The 19,606-nt window shown below is 40.1% G+C and overlaps 1 long non-coding RNA gene across 1 annotated transcript; it reads left to right on the top strand.

The window, feature by feature from the left end:
- Nucleotides 1-972: 972 nt before the first annotated feature.
- Nucleotides 973-18,704, top strand: LOC120751845 (uncharacterized). The gene is made up of 4 exons (XR_005700542.2): nucleotides 973-1,074; nucleotides 2,570-2,604; nucleotides 4,193-4,340; nucleotides 18,526-18,704. It is a non-coding gene; the product is annotated as an uncharacterized LOC120751845 (long non-coding RNA).
- The last annotated feature ends 902 nt before the right edge of the window (nucleotides 18,705-19,606 follow it).

Below are 19,606 nucleotides of genomic sequence, written 5' to 3'. Positions count from 1 at the left end.
TCCACACCCTCCACCCTTCTATATATGTATTTTTTATTTTTTTTAAACCTCCTTTCCTCCTCCTGCCGGTATGCCCGCTATCCACACCATTGCAGTGCACGACTAGGTAAAAAACCCTGACGCGCAGAGCTGCTTCAATTAGTCGCGTTGGGTTGTTTTTTTTTTTACGGAGCCTTGATAAACGAGGAGCAGCCCAAGGTGGGAGGAGGAAGCGCGGAGCGGAAGGGAGCGGGGATGAGCGGTGAGGGATAACAAAGAGTCAGGTGCAGCGCCGTACGACCGCCCGCGGACGGCTCTGGTCTTTAAGCACTCCCCTCACAATTAAATAAGAATACGGGAAAGCCGCGGAGGCAAAAGCCGCGTTTGTGCCGGCAACTGCAGCGCCGGGAGAGGCGAGTGCATCGTGCGGGGAGCGGGCGATGGGCGGCAGTCCCAGCCCATCCCGCAGAGGGGACAGAGGCGCGGAAAGATGCGCCCGGGGCGGCCTCCGCTGCGGGACCGGGCACGGCCGCATCCCGCGCTCCCACCGCGTCCTGCGCCTCCGCTGCGGCGCTGCCGGGGCTGGATGTGGCCGCGGAGCGAAACAAACCTGGAGCAGAGACGGGCATTTCAGCCATGGCGAATTGGAGGGGACGGCGTGGGGAGGAGGGTAAAAATAAAAAAAAAAAAATTAAAAAAAAGGGGGTGGGGGTCGGGATATGATAAACAGCACTGAAAAATGGCAGAAGGATAATGTTTACTTTTGAATCCCTGGCCCGCTGCCAGGCTGGCGCTGGTTTTTAGGTTAGCAGAGGTTGGAGGAAGGGCCAGACTGAGGCGGGGCTTGCTGCTGTCAAGGAAAAAAAAAAAAAAAAAAAAAAAAAAAGGGGCTGCAAATTGCTGTTCTCAGCTTTTTTCTCTCCTCTCCTCCACACCCGCCTCCCCCGAAAAAAAAGGCAGTGCTTTCTCTTAGGCTCTTAAAAATGATGCAGAGTTTTAACCATCTGCTGTACCCGGAGCTCTTCGCTGGCGCTGCACAGCTGAATTTTTGCAAAGGGAAGAAATTGCAAAGCTTTCCGAAATAGAAAACTGTTTGTAAGCCTGTAAAATATTTTAGGGAATCCGTTCTCTAAAGAAAGATTCCATTTAATTGCGGTCTGAGAAGTGGGTATTAACAGAACTGAAACGTTTTTAGCCTACTGTGGATTTTTTTGTCAGAAGAGACGCAGGTGTACTGCTCCATCACAGCTTGGCAAACGTAGCGTGAGCAGCCGGAGACTCGGGAAGTGTGCGGTGATGGGAGCTGATCATTTTTGTAACGCTGTGATTTTTTTCTTTTTTTTTTATTTCGAGGCTCGCTCTGGAAGTGTAGATGTAGCCAAATGCAGCAAAGTCACCAGCTGACGGGTGTATATGCGGGAGTGAAATTATTTAATGAGCAATATGGGGACTGGCAAAGGAGCTGCCACGGCCTCCTGAACTACCATAGTGTGTCCAGTGCACAAAGGGATGCTATTCCTAAATAAGGGATGGGGAAAAGGCTTTTGAAATAGTGAAGCTTAAAGGAGAAAGTAGAAGGAGTCTTTAATGTGGAATCCTTACTTCCCATAAATTAGATTAACTGTTTAAATGCCATGAACAGCAAATTAAATATTTCAGATGTTCATAAATCAGAATGTAATGTTTGTCTGGAGTAAGAGCTAAGAAAATTAGAGGTTATTGGCTCATAATTCATCTACATCTTTAAGATCAATTAGCAAGTTATAGGAAAATGAGATTGTAGTGAAATATTTGGGGCATGCAGTTCCTTTGAAAATGCAGATTGGATTTTCTCTTGTAAGATCCATCAATACCAGATTCTTACCTCAAGTCGCTAGTTATTGTTTGTAACTGTGAGGACTGTATTTTCTTTAAACGAAACCTCTACAAATAAATATTAAGAAAAGCATTTACTTTCTGAAGCCAGCATAGAGGCCCAGCTAAGTCTTCATTCAATCTGAATTTGTTTTAAAAGGCTATATTATAGTGCAGATGTCTCCTAGTTTACATACATTTTCTTATTTGTAAAGCTGAAGATCGGGGTTGTATTTTGTTACCTGTTGCCTATAAAGGACAAGAAAAGGCAGGGGGAGAAGATTTACTGATCATGCAGGCTTTTGCAGGGAACTTGCTCATCATTTCATTACCTATTGGTAAAAACCAGCCACTTTTTTCCCTCTGCTTTTAGGTGCCCCAGAAAATCGTACAATATGTCTGCTTCAGACAGTGCCAGAGAAGCATAATGAGGTGTTTAGTCACAGTTTGGATGTGGTATTTGTAGAAAACAGTGCAGGAACTGTGGGCTGGATTTTCAAGGGAATAGTCCTTGTAATCCAAGGCTGCCTGAATCCCAAACTGGTATCCAGGCAATAGCGGCACTAAATTCTCTGTTTGCTTTTTGTTAGGCTCTTGTCTGCTGAACATTTTCCTTTTCTTGCAAGGACTGCAGCATGGCTGGGCATTTTGGTGGTGGAGTTTGTTGGTTCGGTTTAGGGTTTTGTTTTGTTTCTTCTGTTAACCCTTGGATTTCTGTTCGCTCCCTTTATTGCAGAGCATCTCCGTAAATAGGAATGCAGACAATCTGGAGTAAGTGTGCTTTTCTGATATGAAATACGTGGATGGGAGGGCTTGGAAGGGTGAATCTTTGTTTTGTGGGCCAGTGAAATACTAATGTGCTAGCATTTTCCCTTGTTTTGTATTTGGATTTAAAAGTCAGTGGTGTAATGGAGCACTCCGGTATAAATGGCAGCCTTACCTAATACTCTGCAGTTTAGAGAACAAAGATTTCTTTGGGAATAACCATGTCTGAAAGACTTGAGTATTGATGTACTCTGCAAGTCAATTATACATATTTTACTGTATGTGCAAAGACAGCATTTTGCAGGCTTTGAGAATTCAGAATTGTATATTGGAAACCTGTTAGGATGTAGGACTGTACGGAACTGCAAACACCTCGACGAGTAGTGAAGTGTATCACCTGCTTAGTGCAGTGTTTTCCTGTGGGTGTACAATTGTACATGAATAAATATGTAGAAGCTGCTGGTCTTACAAAATCATTTTTGGATTTGGCTTTATTTAATATACCACCTGTAAGGTATGTTGTCACCCCCTAACACACATCTCAGCATAACCTCTGTTCTTATTTTAACACTACATTGTTCTTTCAGCAAGCATAATAGTAGGAATCTGTGAATTCAGGTTATAAATTTAGTTCTAAATTTAAATAAACAAGCCTTTTATTTTAATATTGATTTCACAGTCCTAATGATAGTTAAACAAAAGTATCTTTGTGCAGTTATTTGAAAAAAAAAATTGAGCTTAAGTTGCTGAACCCTAATATTGTATTTCTGCTTTGTTGTTGAATGCTGGAGGTGGTTCTTTGAAAATAGCAGGGGTTTTTTCAGATATGGGAGAAGTTTGCTTTCTCACTTTGAATTCGTATTGACTATTTTCTGGTTAAATAGAATATGAAATGTAGTATAATTGCAGTGTTGTTTAAATAATGAATTAAAGCCAGCAGATGACACAATATGCAAAACAGTTTACAGCAACAGTCAGTTTCCAGATAGTCCTGTGTACCGCCGAATTATGGATAAAATAAATTGGATTAAATATAATAAGAGCAAGGACATGTTGTTTGATACTTGCTATGCAGCATCATTATTACCTGGGAGAGTTTGAGTGATACATGAACCAGGAAAGTCTTGCCTTTTTTTTTTTTTTTAAATAAAGTCATAGATCTGCCTGGTGTCAAATCCATAGAATCCCTGAAGAGATAAGTTCTGGGATGTCTCTCTCAGCTTGTCTCGTGCTGGCATCTATTACTGGTGCAAAACATACAGGTTCATCTGAAGATTCTCTGAAAAGCCCCTGTTCTGTGAATTTTTCCAGTAGCAATGGACAACATGTCATATAAAACTCTAAAAAGAGATAGCCAGAGGGCTTAGTTCTGCTGTCAGCATAGAACACATTTTCATTATTATTTTCCTGTGGCTTGAAAAGAGATTCAAATCAGGCCTACCAAATTTGTTTGAAATGAAACAGAAAATACAAATACGGGTGTGTTTCCATATATATTTATTTGTTTCTAATCTGCCTAATTAAATCAGCAATATGCTATCTGATGTCCATTAAAAATGTGGGGTTTGTTTTGGGTTTTTTTTTTTTTTTTCAGCGCCTGACTTGGAAAGTATTTAATGGTCAGTGGAAAAAAATGAGGAAGAGGAGGGTGTGGCTGCTGCTGGGAGGCTCTGGCCCTGCAAAGGGTCCCTGGCTTCCAGAGATGTGGTCCTGCATCGGCACAAAATGAAGACTTCTTTTAGGTAAAACTGAATTATGCTTTTTTGTTGTTGTTGTTAATCAGAAAACAAGCGAGCATGTAGTCCTGCTATGTCTTATGCCTATTTCTGAAGACTGATCCTCACTCGAGTTTGGTAGCTTTATTCACATCTTGTTTTGCTCCAGACTTTTCAACTCTTTCCCTAATCAGTCATGACAAGAACAACAAAAACTAGTTCCAGCTCTGCAGAGTAATAGGAAAAGTGGTTTGATGTTTTGTTTATTCTGAATAGCCAGTGAGGGACTGATCCTGTACGTGCTGGAGTGGATGTGTACTCACATCTGAATTTCCATTTCCACTCTGCCTTGTGCCTTTAGTCCCTACTTCTGTCTATAGTTCTTTATATTACGGCCACAATTACAGCAGCATAAAGTCTTGAAATGAGACTGAGAATACTTTCAGGGTATGATTCTTGTGGGATGAAATTTTGACAGTATTTTTAGCAAACTGTATGCTTTTTTTTTTTTTTTTTTTTTTGAGACATTGGCCCCACTTTTTACAAGGGCAGTTTATTAATAATGCTGATTTACAATTTCAGTTCTGACCAGCTGATGTTAAAACTATTTTTATGCAGTGGTACAGTTTTAGCAATCCTTTTTTTCCCTTTGCTGCTGCAAATATAGTTTGAAAACATGTGAGTTCTACTGATACCGTAAGTGAAGAGGGAGCTGATGAAACTTCAGTAGTAAAACCACTCACCGGTGTGGTTACAGAATCTGCTCCCACATCTCATGTCTTCTGTTTGAGCTCATCATCTCTTAATTATGTATCCTTGTCTTCCTTTGATGAGCAGCAGTGTGTGGGTTGTGGTGAGGTATTCTCACAGCTTGGGTGAATTGTTAGCCACAAGACCAAAGGCTGAGTGTAGCAAACCACTGCATGAGTGGCAATATCCCAGCATCTGACACACAACTTGGACTCTGCTTTTAGCATTAAATGGGTTTTACAAATAATGATGGGATGGAAAAAAGATAGTAAGATTAAAAAAAAGGAAATGTATTTATATGTTATGAAGCAGACTGTTAGACACAACATTTATACAGTAAAACAAAGTCTTACAATTTAGGTCCTTGCTAATTATTTGTGGTGGCAAGGTGGAGAACAGGTGGCAAAGTAAATGTGCATGTTTTTACGTGTTTTTGTGACGTTTGAATGATGCATTGACAGCGTTGTGTCAGGCACCATAGCTAGCTTAGAGGATGAGGCATTTTACATTAGATAAAGTGAACTCATCTATTTTTTTGCCATTTCTTTTGGCCACAGAGAACAAAAGTAGAAGTTACCGTGCTGGAACAGGCCCACGGTGTGATTAATGCCAAGTCTGCCCTGACATTTCTTACAAAGGGTTGATTGATAAGAGAGTGAAGTTGACCACCATCAGATCCTTTTGGAATACCCTGTCCTTGTCAGAAAGTGGGGCAGGCAGGTCCCTTGGCTTTGCACAGAGGTCAGTGTGGTCTTTCCAGCAAACAATCCCATCCAACACAGTATTTTTGTAAGCTATGGATAGAATCGTTCTTTCCGATTCCTGCTGATGTCCCTTAACAAGGCGTTGATTTTTCACGTGCTCAGGCTGCACATTGAAAAATAACAAATTCCTATCGTTTGAATTTACTGCTTGTTTAATTTAGCTGTATCATTTCCCTTTCAAGACTGGAGAGAAAGTCTGACCACAGACCCTGACTTTCAGACTGTGTATCTCTGCTGTGTTCCCTGTTGCTCATGTGCTCCCTGACATAAATAGTTTGATCACTTTGTGTTTTCATATATGGCAGTCTCTTAAAAGTGATATTTTTGTAGACACCTGCCCTTTCACTCCTGTTACTTCTGTAACCTTAATGTAGCTAATGAGGAAAGGCTCATTAGCATTCTCCAGGAAGCTGTTTCCCTGGCAGGCGGATATTAGAAGGATAATGTTTTCAATACAGGACTCTTTTTTTCCTGCTTGTCTTACCTGACATTATTGCATATTCCTGAAAATTTCCAGTGATTTGTTATGGTGGCACCCAGGTCCTCCCCTTGGAGAATGTTGCAATGTGATCTCTTTAGCAATGATAAAAAAATATATTTATTGTGTTTCACATTCACTCAGCTTGGTTAGACCCTTCAGTAACCCCAGTACTCTCCCCTTGCTTGTCATTTTTGCCACTCTTTATTTAATAACTGATATTTCTAGATATGAACTAAAGTTAAAAACTGATACCAGCATGGCCTCTGCATTCAACAGCTCTTAACATTTCTCTTGCCAAAGTGTCATTTCATTTGTACATTTTACTTTTGGCTCCTTAGGTTGTTTTTAATCATGACTCCAACCTCCAGTCGTGACTATTGTGTTTTCTTTATGCTCTCATGAAGTCACATTGTCAAACCCTTTTGAAAGGCCAAATAAATAATAATGAATTCTGTGGATTCACTCAAAGTTAAAAAAGACGTAATTTTCTTTATGTTATCAATGTTGCTTTTCTCCCTGTTATGTAATCCTCACTCAGGCATTAAAGTTATAATCTTTTAAAGTAGCCTTCCAGACGGTTTACAAAATCACAGAATTCATTGGCATGTAATCTGGATCATCATTTGTGGCTATTTTTGAGGACTGCTATCCTTTCATTCCTGATAGAAGAATGCAGATTTTTGTTGGAAGCCATGCCTCCAACCTTGGGCTGCTTCCGAAAGGCTGTGTGTGTCCTCAGAATGGCTTGCCTTTAATTTATCCCTTTTTTTCAGCACTTTCTGTTTGGTTATCTGCTGTTCTTTTACCCTTCACTTCAAAAAGAAATGATTAATGGGATTTGCTATTTGAAAGAACCAGAGGGGATGATTTTGTGACTTGAATATCATAGATTTTTCCATCTGTATTAAGCCTAAAAACTTATTTTTAGCCTAAAAGGTACCTTTTGTTCTGTCTGGATTTCTGGGCGACGGGAAATAGAGAGGCACATCTTAGAATATGAGGTAGGGTCAAGATTGCTCCAACCCCCCCAAAAAATGGACAACACATGGATTTTGTGTCACAGAATCATATTTCCTCTGTTTTCCTGTTCAAGAGAAGGGACATCTCATTCCCTCACTTTCCTGAGCGTTGTTTTTGTTTTTCATCTTGGAGGGGGAGTGCTGTTGGCTGATGTGAAAGAGAACTGAAAAATAAAAGACTAGGAATTTCCACAGGAAGAAATAGTGGGTATATTTTATTAATATCCCAGGTTAGGAACCCAGCTAACGAGAAATGTTAGTATGATCATACAGGGGGAGAAAAGGCAAGGTTCCTCTTTTGCATGACTAAATAGCTCAAGGTCATAATCAGCCTTTTTTTTTTTTTTTTTTCTGTGGTGTTTTTCGTCCTCTTTCTTCACTCTCTTTGTTTCCCAGTACTATTTCAGTCTTGCCAGATAATTGTTGTGCAGTCTTCCTGCTTCTAATGTATGTCAATAAATTGTCCTTATGCCACTGGTTCAGTCCTTATGCTCCAAATCTCCATTTTTAAATCTTAATGTCTAAGTATATTCTTTGTTCTTGTTGTTTCAGTCCAGTGCTTTTTGGAAAAGGTACCCCTTTGCCTGACACAAAGCTTTGCTCAGTACTCACATTGCTTTTGCCCACCTGCTCCTTCTGTGTGTAGAGATTTTGTTACCCTTTTTTTCCTGTCAGATAAACTATGCCTGCATAATCTTCTGTGCCAAAAAGCAGTGTTTCCCTTGAAATCGATGGGAAGATATGATGAGCATACAACATTATTTTAAATACCTGCTGTACAGTTTTGCTTTGTCCTGGACACAGCCTTTTCTAAACCTGTTGTTAGGCTGACTCCACTTTCTCTCCACGATTCCTGGTGTATAATAAAAAGCCCAATACTGTCATATCAGATTTCAGGGAGCAGCAGTCACAGGATATTACTAGATTTGGTTGTTTCAGGCACAGAGCTGGACAGGTGAGAGTTACCCCGAGTGCCAGTCGTTCACCCACCTGCAGTGGGAATGCCGCTCATCACGGTGCAGACACGCAGCTTAGAAGTTTCTTCCTTACTCTTGGCTGTTTTGGAATCTGCAGTAAGTTTCTGACTCCTACTACTGGGACAAGAAAAGGTCAGAAACAATGGGAGCAGGGACTGCAGTGGTGGGTGAAGAAGAGCCACTGCAGGCTGGGTGTAATGAGATCCCAGCTTGCCACCCTCTTGCAATAATTCACGCTGCTAGAAACTAAAAAGGTGAACATATTGTTATGCATCCAAAAATAGCTATTTTGCACAAAGTGTCTGAGAACAGAAGGACACACTCTCAGCCCTGCCCCTGTATGCTGTTTTCTGGGACTCTAGGACCTCGATTTTTGGAGTTTTGGCCACTCTTGGTCCTCTTCCTAAAGTTGCTGGTGATGAGTGATTTCATGCTGATTCCAACTCATTTACCCAATGTGGGGTTTGTCTGTGGTGCTGAGCTCCCTGCACCAGACTTTGATCAAAAGCTTGTCCCCTTGTCTGATTCTTTTTATTTTTTTCTGGAAGCTCTCACATAATGTTCAGCTTAATCAGACGTGCCTCTGCCTGGGGATAAAGAAGGGAAAATATCTTAGTGTGGACCACTCTCTTCTGAGTGCTCTTTTCCTCCCATCGTGGCCATCTAACTGATGGTATCATCTGCATCCCAGTGAGCCACATCATCACAGCTGGGGAAACCAAGGTCCAAGGCAAGTTTGGGATCGTTCAGCAGGCCAGTGGATTAGAGGTGAGAATGGAAAGGAGACACTCCAACACGCTGTCTAGCTGTATGTTACCAACGCAGCATTAATTTAGCTGTTACAAGAGATGCTTCTCTTAACATCCAAATTAATAATGACATTCTAAGGTATTATGAGAAGTCGGTAAGAGAAATCTTAACAGCCAAAGTAAGTGCTTATTTAGCCTGATAAAGTTTAGCAATCAGCATATGTGAAATTTTATAGGCGGCATATTTTAAATTTATTTTCCTTGTTCTCCTCTTTGCAAGTGAGCCATCGTGGAGTTAGCAACAGGCAACTTCTCTGCCCATCCACAGACTACAGGATATTTTAAGAATTTCATTTATAATTGTTACCTTCACTTTTTAATAACCATTTTAAGACCATATCAATTTTATAAATCAACTCAGAATTTTTCAAAAGGAGATACAAAATAAAAAAAGTTATAATGAGATGATAAGTTTTCACTTAGAATATTTTGTTAACTTTAAAAATAACTTTCAAGCAGCCGGCTAGCTCTGCAGAAATTAACCTGAAACGTGAATTCGTACGGACTTTTGCTCTGAAAATAATGTGCCACTGAGCCACGTCAGCTCAAGGTGTCTCTTTTTTGAAGGTGGAGTAGGTGGGGAAGTCCAGTGATTTAGTGACTGAAGAGAGTTGCCACTTGCGTGAGCTCCATCCCTAGGGATATGACCTTTTTAATCCTCTTTAGTTAATGTATTGGTGATCTTTACTTAGGCAGAGTAAACAGTGCTGTTCTGAACAAAGGGGAGGTCATGCTTCCTGCATTACACTCTGACCCCGGGGTCACGGCCTTTGTTCACTTCTCAATGGGAATTGCTCTCCGAGGGCCACCACAAAATGGAGAACTAATTTCGGCACGTGCTGGCGGAGAATGGCAGAGTATCAGGTTTGCCTCAGCCGAGCCTCCGAGGGCGCCGCGCTCGCAGCCCGAGGAAAAGTCAAACTCTTTCAAAGAGGACGTATTAGCTCTTTAATTACTACTGGCCGTGCCACTTAATCCCTTGTTGAGCTAGATATATTGCTGGGGTCTTCCCCCTGTAATTCACTTTTCAGCCTTTAATTCATTTTTTTTTACCCCTGACTAGATCCTTCCAAAGGAAGAAGCGCAGACTAGTGAAAAATAGCGATTTCTTCCCTTAAAAGAAAGTGAGAACGCACACGGCAATTGCAGCATCACCTTGGGCCTCTGAGGTCTCGGGATGAGCCTTGTTTCTCAGCCCCTAAGGAGGCGTGGTGCTGGGTCCCAGGTTGTATTCAGCACCTTTTCCATAACTTTTGCTGTGTGGTGCAGCAGTGCACACACACACAGGGCCCTGTGAGGCCAAGCATGGCAAGCATGGGGTACTGAGCCAGAGAGAACTAGAACTTCCTCATCTTTATCACGGATTTTATGCAAAAAGCCTGGGTTTTTTTCTTTTTTTTTTTTTTTTTCTTGGCTTCGAAAGTAACTGGTGGCAGAATGTGATGCATCTCATTTTTAGTTGCTGTGACTAGGGAACGTATATAAACATGGAAGCTGAGATAAATTATCTGGAAGACTTGCGTACAGCAAACCGTCACCTTTTACCCAAAGTTGGTTCTTTTTCATCTGTGTGCTCTTTTTGCTCCGCAGTAAAATCTGTGAAATACAATTTTTGACCATAAAATAATTGCACTGTAAACACATAACTTCAGTCAGCGTACAGCTTTTCCACATTTCTTCCTTCTATCAAAAAAAAAAAAAAAAAAAGCCAAACCAAAACAACCCTAATTGCTGATGACAGCCAAGTTGTGTAAAACACAGCAGGGTTAGAACTGAGCACAAGGGATCTGAGTGTATTGGGGGGAGCTTATAATGTTGCCATCACAAAAATAAATAATGCTACAATAGTAAACTTTGAGACTTCTGTGGCTGTCAACGTGAATGGGATTAAGGTAAAAATGTGTCTTTGCATTCCAGTCATTTCAAGTAAAATGTTACATCCTTCTTTAAGTTTCCTCGCAGTTGAATTATTTAAACAAACACTTCTAATAATCTACTCTTAGACTTAAAAGTACATTCTGTAATACCGGAGAGTGAGCTCTTTTAACAAAAGGAGTTGCCAAGCAGCTGAGCCATCACGCCCTTCGAGTGAAAACTTGCATTCAGAGCTGAACCAAATGTGAGCAGCAAGTGATGCTGACTGCAGCACTACTGAAACCAGCCCTTCTGTGTCCAAAATTCCCAAAGTCCACTGCCTGTAGATTTTTTTTTATTGGAAGATAGAGTAGAAGTGTACATTTACCTGTTTTCCACGGAAAATAATATCGTCAGGTTGACATAAGTCTGTTACTCCCTCGCGTCACTTAGTTATAATTAATATGTTTACTAACAAAAATGCAAAGTCCATCCCCTTTCATGATTTTTTTTTTCAGTGCTAGTATTGCTTTTCTGATATCTGCAGGATTTTAGAGACTAAACAAAGTCTCAATACAACGCTATTTGCATTATTTGGGGGATTTTTTCCTTGCTTTAAAGCATTGATACGGTTGTGCTTTCTTTGGAATTAATGAGCTGTAGTAGAATTTTAAAACGTGGATAGGAGCTTGGAGTTCAAAAGAAAAAAGTTTAAAAAATAGTCAATATTCAAATTTTAAAATACTTTGTTTTTTAAAAAAATATATTGGAACCTTGCAATAACTGTAGGAAGTGCCTGATGAAAGGGAAAACTAATTTTTTTCAGAGTGTGTTAAACATTTCAGCATGCAATGTGATAATTTAGGATGCCATTGTAGAAGTGCCTCTTGTGAATGATCCTTATTGAGGGGAACCTTTCGGAAGGTTTTTGCCTTGAACATTCCTGACTCAAACCTCTCAGGATTTTTTTGTTTGTTTGTTTAGTTTTGTTTTCCTGTTTTTTAAAAAAGAGATTTATCTGTGGCAAGGTTTAGATTAATAGAATGAGCAGAGAATAGTCTATTTTACTGTGTGAACTTGATTCCTCAGCGTTACTATTTTTGGCACTGATTTTTCCAGCTAGTGTACCTGGTAAAGCTTAATGGTGGGTAAGATTTCTCTCATTTCCTAGACAAAGATGTTGCTGAAATTAAAACATGAGCTTCTAATTTTGGTATCAAAATTGTTTCCAAATGTGACCCCTGCAGTGAAAACCAAGTAGGAACCGTTCGTATCTAACAGTCTTCTCTCTTTAGTAACTGGTGTACACTTGTCTGTACTGCTTTTAATGTGAAACCATTTCTGTTTCCCTGTTGATTTCCTTGATTCTCTGGACCATTAAAATATATCCGTTTAAGGAGGGAAAACATGAAAAAAAATTTAAAATAGTCCTGTTGAACGTGGGGTTTGGTCAGGCTTTAGGTGTTCTATGGAAATTACGAAGCCTGTTCTTTACATTTTGAAGATAAACATTTTTTCTAAACACTAGGATATACATTCAGGCCTAGTGTAATTTAGCAAAATGCATTTGAAGTGAATGCCTATTTTCCTTGTTTGTCCTACGTCAAAATCTGTCCTTCTGCCTCTTTCCATCAAATACTTGAGTAAAAAGAAGTATGTGAAAGTGTAAAAAAGCTACCTGGGTGCAGATAGCCGCCTATCATACGTTCATGTGTGTGTGGTTTTTAAATTAATACTTGGGTGAGCAGAAAATACAAGACAGACGTCAGTTGCACCTGTAAAAATAAAAAGGCAGCTTCTCTGGGAAACTGCATTGCTCAGTTTTTCTGTGGTAAGAGGATCCTTGCGTTTTCCACTGGCGTTAACCCCTTTGGAAGGAAAAATGCATGACAGCCTCAAAATGGTGTTCTCTGTCAGGGAAAGGCAAAGATGAGCTGGAATTGTGCAGTAGTGCAGTCACAAAAGGGCCTTTTCTAATAGATTTCCAATAATTTTCTTAGAGTGCTTAGTGTTTTGGCCGTTAAAACCTGAACAATAATACAGTAAGCATGATACTCCTATAGAAACATTTCCCTGTGAGCATGGGATCCCCATTTGCTACACAAACAGTTGTGTTAAGTGCAGTTTTAAAGCAAAACTGTTTTTTCAAGTCCCCACAGTGAGTCTGAAGTACCTGTTTTGCTTTCCCCTCTGAGCTGAATACTCGGGGCGCTGCCAGCCGAAGGCTGGAACATTTTGGTCTGTGCATGCAGTGCTTTATTCAGTGAAATCCCTGATGCTGGTGTCAGTGCCCCTCGTGCTTCCAGGTGTGGGAGCATGGTCCTGCATCCAGGCAGTCCCAGAGCAGAGCTTTGTTCTCTGAAGGTAGGGATGAGTTGTTACGGTAACACCAAGGGATGAAATTCCTGCTGGTGTAGTGCTGTTACGATCAACTTCTTTCATGTAGTTCTTACTCTGTATTGAAGTTGTGTTAAGGTTTTTAAAATGTTGCATTTATTTATATAACTGGAAATACAATGGTCCTGAACCGTGCCTGCCATTGATTTTGCTGCTGTAATTTAAATGTAGTCCTTCATTAGTAATCTTTAGGCTGCATTATGAAAATACTATAATTTCTGTTGTGGAGAATTACATAAATGACATTAATTTCAAGTCTTATTCTAGTAGTAGTCACACTTACTGGACTGTGGTAGCATGAGACCGTAACTGCATGCATACACAAACATACCTGTGTCCAGGTGTCCTGTTCTGCACCCATGTACAGAAGGGACAGAGGATGTGATTTTGTTGAAATGATCGCTGGGGGAAGGTGGAATTGCTTAATTCTATTGCAGATAAATAACAGAAATAACTTCAGACATCGAGTTTAATTTTGGTATTTGGTTTCAAATTTTTTTGAAAAGCATCTGTATTTCTAATTGAGTCAGGGAGACTTCTCCACGACAAACCCAGTCACATTCTGCTGCTGCCAAGAGACAAACGGTCCGGGTTTTTCTCCCTGTGCAGTTTTCTTACTAACTTACTTGTCTGCATTAGAAAAAAATAAAAAACTGTTCAGTTTTCTTGAAATTTTTGGTGGATCAAAAAAAAAAAAAAATCATTGCATTATATTTCTGTTGGTAACTTTTTTCTGGGGATTTACATTTAAGAGTTTACCTCTTAATATTTCAGTGCTTTGATCAGCTGTCTAAAATATCCAGTAAAATGCTTTTAGGCCCTAAGAAAAATTTGCTCAATTTGAAACTTGAAATTTCCATGGATTAGTCATAGACATCCCCTGGGCTGAACTGGAAAACATAGATTCCTGAATAAGCCTGGAAACAGGTTTTCGCAATTTTGCACACACCCCCTTTTTTTTTCTTTCTTTTTTTTACAATGCCACTTTTAGTATTCATGCTGCACTTTATTAGTGTAGACAACATAACAAAAACTTTATTTGGTCTTTTCCTTATGAGGGCTTTTGTGTTGGTAATAAACTTCAGTAAAATCACCTTTATTAAATTATGGCACATGTTTAATCGCGTGGATGCTGATTCATCTTTGAAACAGAAAGCAGGAAATTAAAGGGGGGGGGAAGATATTTTTTCCACTGAATTTCTGGTTTGCTTGCAACACTAAAATGACCTTCCTTTCTAAACCCATTTTACATGCCAGTGTGGAGTGACAGCCCAGGGGGAGCACGGCCTCATCCCAAGCCTTGGAACTGGCCCTTTTTGTCCACAGGGAGAGAAGAGACCTTTACTTATATCAGCCTTGCATCCGTGCGGGACATTTTGTTAACCTTAAAACTGAATGCAGCAGAATCGTGTTAGAGATGAGTTTATAACTTCAGGAATCCCTTCAAAATTCACCAAACTTAATAATGCATGTGTGACAACTCCAGTAAGTGTGACATCACAGACAGAAAGACAAAAGACTCGAATGAGACCATTCATGGAATAAAAATTCTATAAAGTACTTTCCTTTTTTCACATCTATGTATTATACCTGTGGCTAATACCAGGAGTGTAGAAGCCTGTATTTATCTGGCTGGATAAATGCATGAATACTTCCAGTAGGTTAATTATTCTCTTGACATTATATTTGATTGTAGCAATAATGTGTTAATACCATTTGTGTTAGGAGTGAGTTTTTTTCAAGGAGAGGGCTTTTTAAATTTAGCAGTGCCAATATACTGTCATTGTGTGAGGTTCCAGTTATCCTTTAGATAGCCAATCTTAGGTGCTCCTTATGTACCATATATTTTACCTTTAATAGGCTCAAAAGAAAGGTTAACTTGAACTGTAGAGCTGAAGTTGGCCACATAAATAAATCTGATATTAACACTCAGCTCAGAAACAGAATTCTGTATCTACAACCATTTTGGAGTGTCTCTGTGTGTAGTAAGTAATTGCAACTATGCTATGAAAGTGATACTGTAAAGGAAGTCCCTTTTTATTTTCTTACAGTTTGTGGAAATTTCTCATCTTTGCTATCATTTCACTACCAAAAAAACCACAAAGGACTGTATGTGAATTTTGTGTGCATTGCAATTTGCTTTGTTCAGTATTGTTGCACTCTGGTATAATTAAAACACAGGTGCTTAATATAAGAGAACTTGATTACAGGACAGCTCCTGAGTAGTTTAAAAACCTTTAAGTAATTTATGATATAAAAGAATTTTAAACCCTTTTTACACCTGAGAAACTGTAAAATTTCAATGACGATTTCATCACGTATATTTGCTTACTTTTTGCAGCTTATCATTCCCTAAACCCATACAATTTCCTTTTTTTTTTATTTTCTTTCCCCAGCCTGTTCTTTTTCCTTTCTTTTTCTTCCCTTTTTTTTTTTTTTTCTTTTTTTTTTTTTTTCTTCTTCTTCATATATACATATATATATTATTGTTTAGGACTTTCTATTATTATTATTACTATTATTTTTCAAATCCCCAGCAGCTCTTTCTGCGAGTCACCCCGGCTCGAAGCAGAGCTTGCCCGTGAGCTGGAGGGGGAGGACTGGGTTGGAAGCTCCCCCGGCTGTTTGAACGCGGTGCTCCCGGGCAGAGAGAGCGGCAGTGCCCGGTCGGAGCATTGCGGGCAGTGCCGGGAACGGGAACGGGAACGGGAATGGGAACGGGAACGGGAATGGGAATGGGAATGGGAACGGGAATGGGAACGGGAATGGAACGGGAATGGGAATGGGAACGGGAATGGAACGGGAATGGGAACGGGCTCTCTCCGTGCGGGGCTGCCAAGGCACCTCCGCTCACCTGCGCCGGGGGAGCGGGGCCGGCGGCCCCGAGGCAAAAGTAGGCTAAAAAAAAAAATACCCGGGGGAGGAGGAAAAAGTTGCGAGATAAACAAAGTTGTGTCGGTAGCACCCTTGAAAACATGCTGGTGCGACCACCCCCTTTAATGCCTCCTTTCTTGAAGAAAAGGAAAATAAATGGAATTAAAAAATGAGCCGCCTTGTCCTAGTGCCAGAGTTTCGCTTACGTTGGTACCGCTTTAATGCCAAGTTTTCTGTACGACGCTATTGTTAAAGTACAGTGTGCTGGGGGAAGCGTTTCTGCAAAATGCTTCGTTATGTTTTGAAGGGGAGGGTGTAGAAATATATCCTCATTCAGCTTGCTTTTACAGTTTAAGTCATTTCAGCATTGTCTGTTTGGTATTTCAATGTTTTTCCCCCATAATTTAACAGGCCGCTGATCCACTGGAATTAATGCAAGTTATCCAGCAGTAAATAGAACTTTCCTAAGTGACCTGCACAATGGCACTATGTGTAATTGCTGTCTTTTCTCTGAAGTGTGCACCCCTATAATCTCCAGGCTGGTCCTTTCAGGGGATGGTGCACAAGACTGCTTTGCTTTTCTAGATAGATTTTAATTCTTTTTATTTTTAATTCCTAGAGAGTGCCTTTAAAAACAAAAGCTGTCTAAATGTTAAGTAAAAATATTCTTGGCTGTTTTTAAAATAATCTGCACTGGAATTGTTTTAATGATACAATAAAAAAAAAAAAAAAAGGAGGAATTTACACTTTTTTGATAACTTAATCTTTAAAAAAATAAATAAATGTTTAATTAGATTATTTTTTAAAAAACCTAAACTGATCATCTTATATTAAATATTTCTGGAGGCTGTTAGATTACAAACCACCCTGTATTGTAAATTACTTGTATTATCTGGAGAGCAAAAAAATCATGATCTATTTAGAGGTGACCTCAGTGTGGATGTCTCTATCATACCAAACTGAGAGGAAAGAACAAGAGATGCCACTTTGAGTTAAAATACAAGCAGATTAATTAGTGTTCAGCAGGAGTATTTATAATGAGTTTCCAATAGACAGAACTTGTGTTAAAGGAAAAGAAAGGAGATATAAAATTCTGTAACAGCATAAACTGTGGTATGAAAATTCTGGCTTACTACCCTTTGCATAATTTGAATTTATTCAAGCGTTATGAATCTTAAAATAATTCTTCCACCTCCCTTTTTGGAATTCCATTTCTGTGTAAGTGAAGCTTACAAGTTGGAGTTGAAGCAATTGTTTTCCTGTTTCCTGAATCCCTAATTTTTTAGTGCTGCGATAACCTAAAGTTAGACAACTTTCGATCTTTCTTCTCAACTGTGGTGACAGACAGAATGCATCTATGTGTCTCCTTGAGGAAGGGTAGCTTTGAGTGGATGAATACGAGCCATAATTGTGTAAAGGCAAGGCACTTTTAACCCTCCAAATGCACCAGAATTATCCCCATTAGGAGCAGGCAAAAGAAGGGAGGAACCTCAGCTGTTTTCATATTAACAAAAAATGAGAAAGGAAGGGGCAGGTATGGAGACTAAAGAAAAGAAGGTCTATATTTTATATAGAAAGTATAAAAATAAATAGAGAGCTAAAAATCACGTCTGAGAAACAAGGGGGAAAGTCATTCAGAAAGCTGATTAAATACAAGTAAAAGACTCTGAACTAAGCAATTTGTCTACGTAAGTCCGATCCTTCCCTAAAAAATAGGTCTGTCTTTTATATTTCATTGGCATTAAAAGTTGTTGACTGCGCTATCACGTGTAATCTCTTTTTTTCTGTGTGGGGTTAACATTCTCATCTGTGCATGTTCCGTTAAAATAAATACTATCAGGAATGTCATGCCATTATTTTAAAACAAAAATGATAAGAGTTTTTAGCTGGATATGATGGCTGGCTGCTGCTAAGGCTGTTATCCAGAAATTTTGCTTGCTTTTTCTTTTTAACCACGCAGAATTTATGCACATCCTCTGCATCCACAGTCTGTGTGCAGTAGAGACCATTTATTAGAAGAGGTCAGAATTACTAGGTGTCGTTTTACCGAAATAAATATTTGTGGGAAAGTTACTGTTTAAATATCTTGTCAACTGTGTCCTGATAATCGCTAGTATGCTTTTACTATAATTCCCTAAAAATAAGTACTAGAAAGGTTCTGTGGTTTCACACCATTAAAAAAAAAAAAAAAAAAAAAAAAAAAAAAAAAAAAAAAAAAAAAAAAGTTGGTAGGGCAAAACCATAAAACATATATTTTGCTTAGAGAAGAAATGTGTGTTCTCCTCAGAATGCCGGTGGTTCAGCATTTTCTGGAGATCCGAGGCTGGATGGAAACGGGTACCAGCGGTTCCCTAAACCCGCCACGGCAGCTCCGAGAACCCCACACGTGCCAACCCCGTGCCCTCTGGACCTGGCTGAGCCCGTGCACTCTGCGAGCAGCCCTGGCTGGGCTCAGGCTGGGGCCGGAGCTGGGCTCCATGGCCGGGCTGCTGTTCCAGGGCAGCGCCGGCCGTGCCAGGCGCAGGGCGGGCAGCTCCAGGGCTGCCTCAGCAGCCGGGATACCTGGGGCACGGAACGGGGCCTTTGGCACCACCTTTACCGCGGCTGGGCGCTGAAAGGCTGCGCTCTGAGGTTCTGGAAGAAGGAAATGCCTCTTGGAAAGACCCTGCGACTCTGAAACCCTCGGCTCCATTCTGCAGGATGGTGCATTGAGGAGCAGCCCCTTTGGATGGGATAGAAACGTATGTCTCTGGTTTTTCTTTGTACGCTGCGGTTCTTTCTATCATCTCCTGATCAATATTTAGTGGAATAAAATATCAATTAATATATGCCTTTTCCTGAAGAATATTTTACAAACTTAGACACACGTGGTATTGACTTTCCAATCAGTTGAAGCTGCCTAGCTGCTTTAGAAGTACATCAGGAAAGCAATGATAGCATAAGCAAAATCAATAGTAAGTGAGAGGGACAACTATGACTTTAAGTAACTATGTAATCCCTTTTTTTCTTACGGTAACATATTTTCCACAAAGAAGACTCTTCAAGGTTGAATCTTGTACAGTCTCCTCCCCCTCTCACCCCCCCCCCCCCCCCCCCATGCAGGGCAAATCAAATGCTTGACAACGTTTTTTGTTAGGAAAGGCACATGAAAAAAAAAAATTTGAATATACCAATAACAGAAAAAGTCTATATATTTTTATTGCAAGAAGGAGATTTCATTGGCTGAACGAAATGGCGAGATGTGACGCAAAAGGACACTTGGACGGTGGAAATGCTGATGTATGCCAAAGCAGGCGCACCAAGAAATGCTGTTGCTATGAGAGAAACAGAGGGAGAGGGAGGGAGGGAGGGAGAGACCGTGAGAGAGC

This window comes from Hirundo rustica, chromosome 4 (assembly GCF_015227805.2).
Source record: "Hirundo rustica isolate bHirRus1 chromosome 4, bHirRus1.pri.v3, whole genome shotgun sequence".
Classification (NCBI taxonomy): domain Eukaryota; kingdom Metazoa; phylum Chordata; class Aves; order Passeriformes; family Hirundinidae; genus Hirundo; species Hirundo rustica.
Note: the sequence above shows the minus strand (reverse complement) of the source record. Positions and strands in the feature narration are given on the sequence as shown.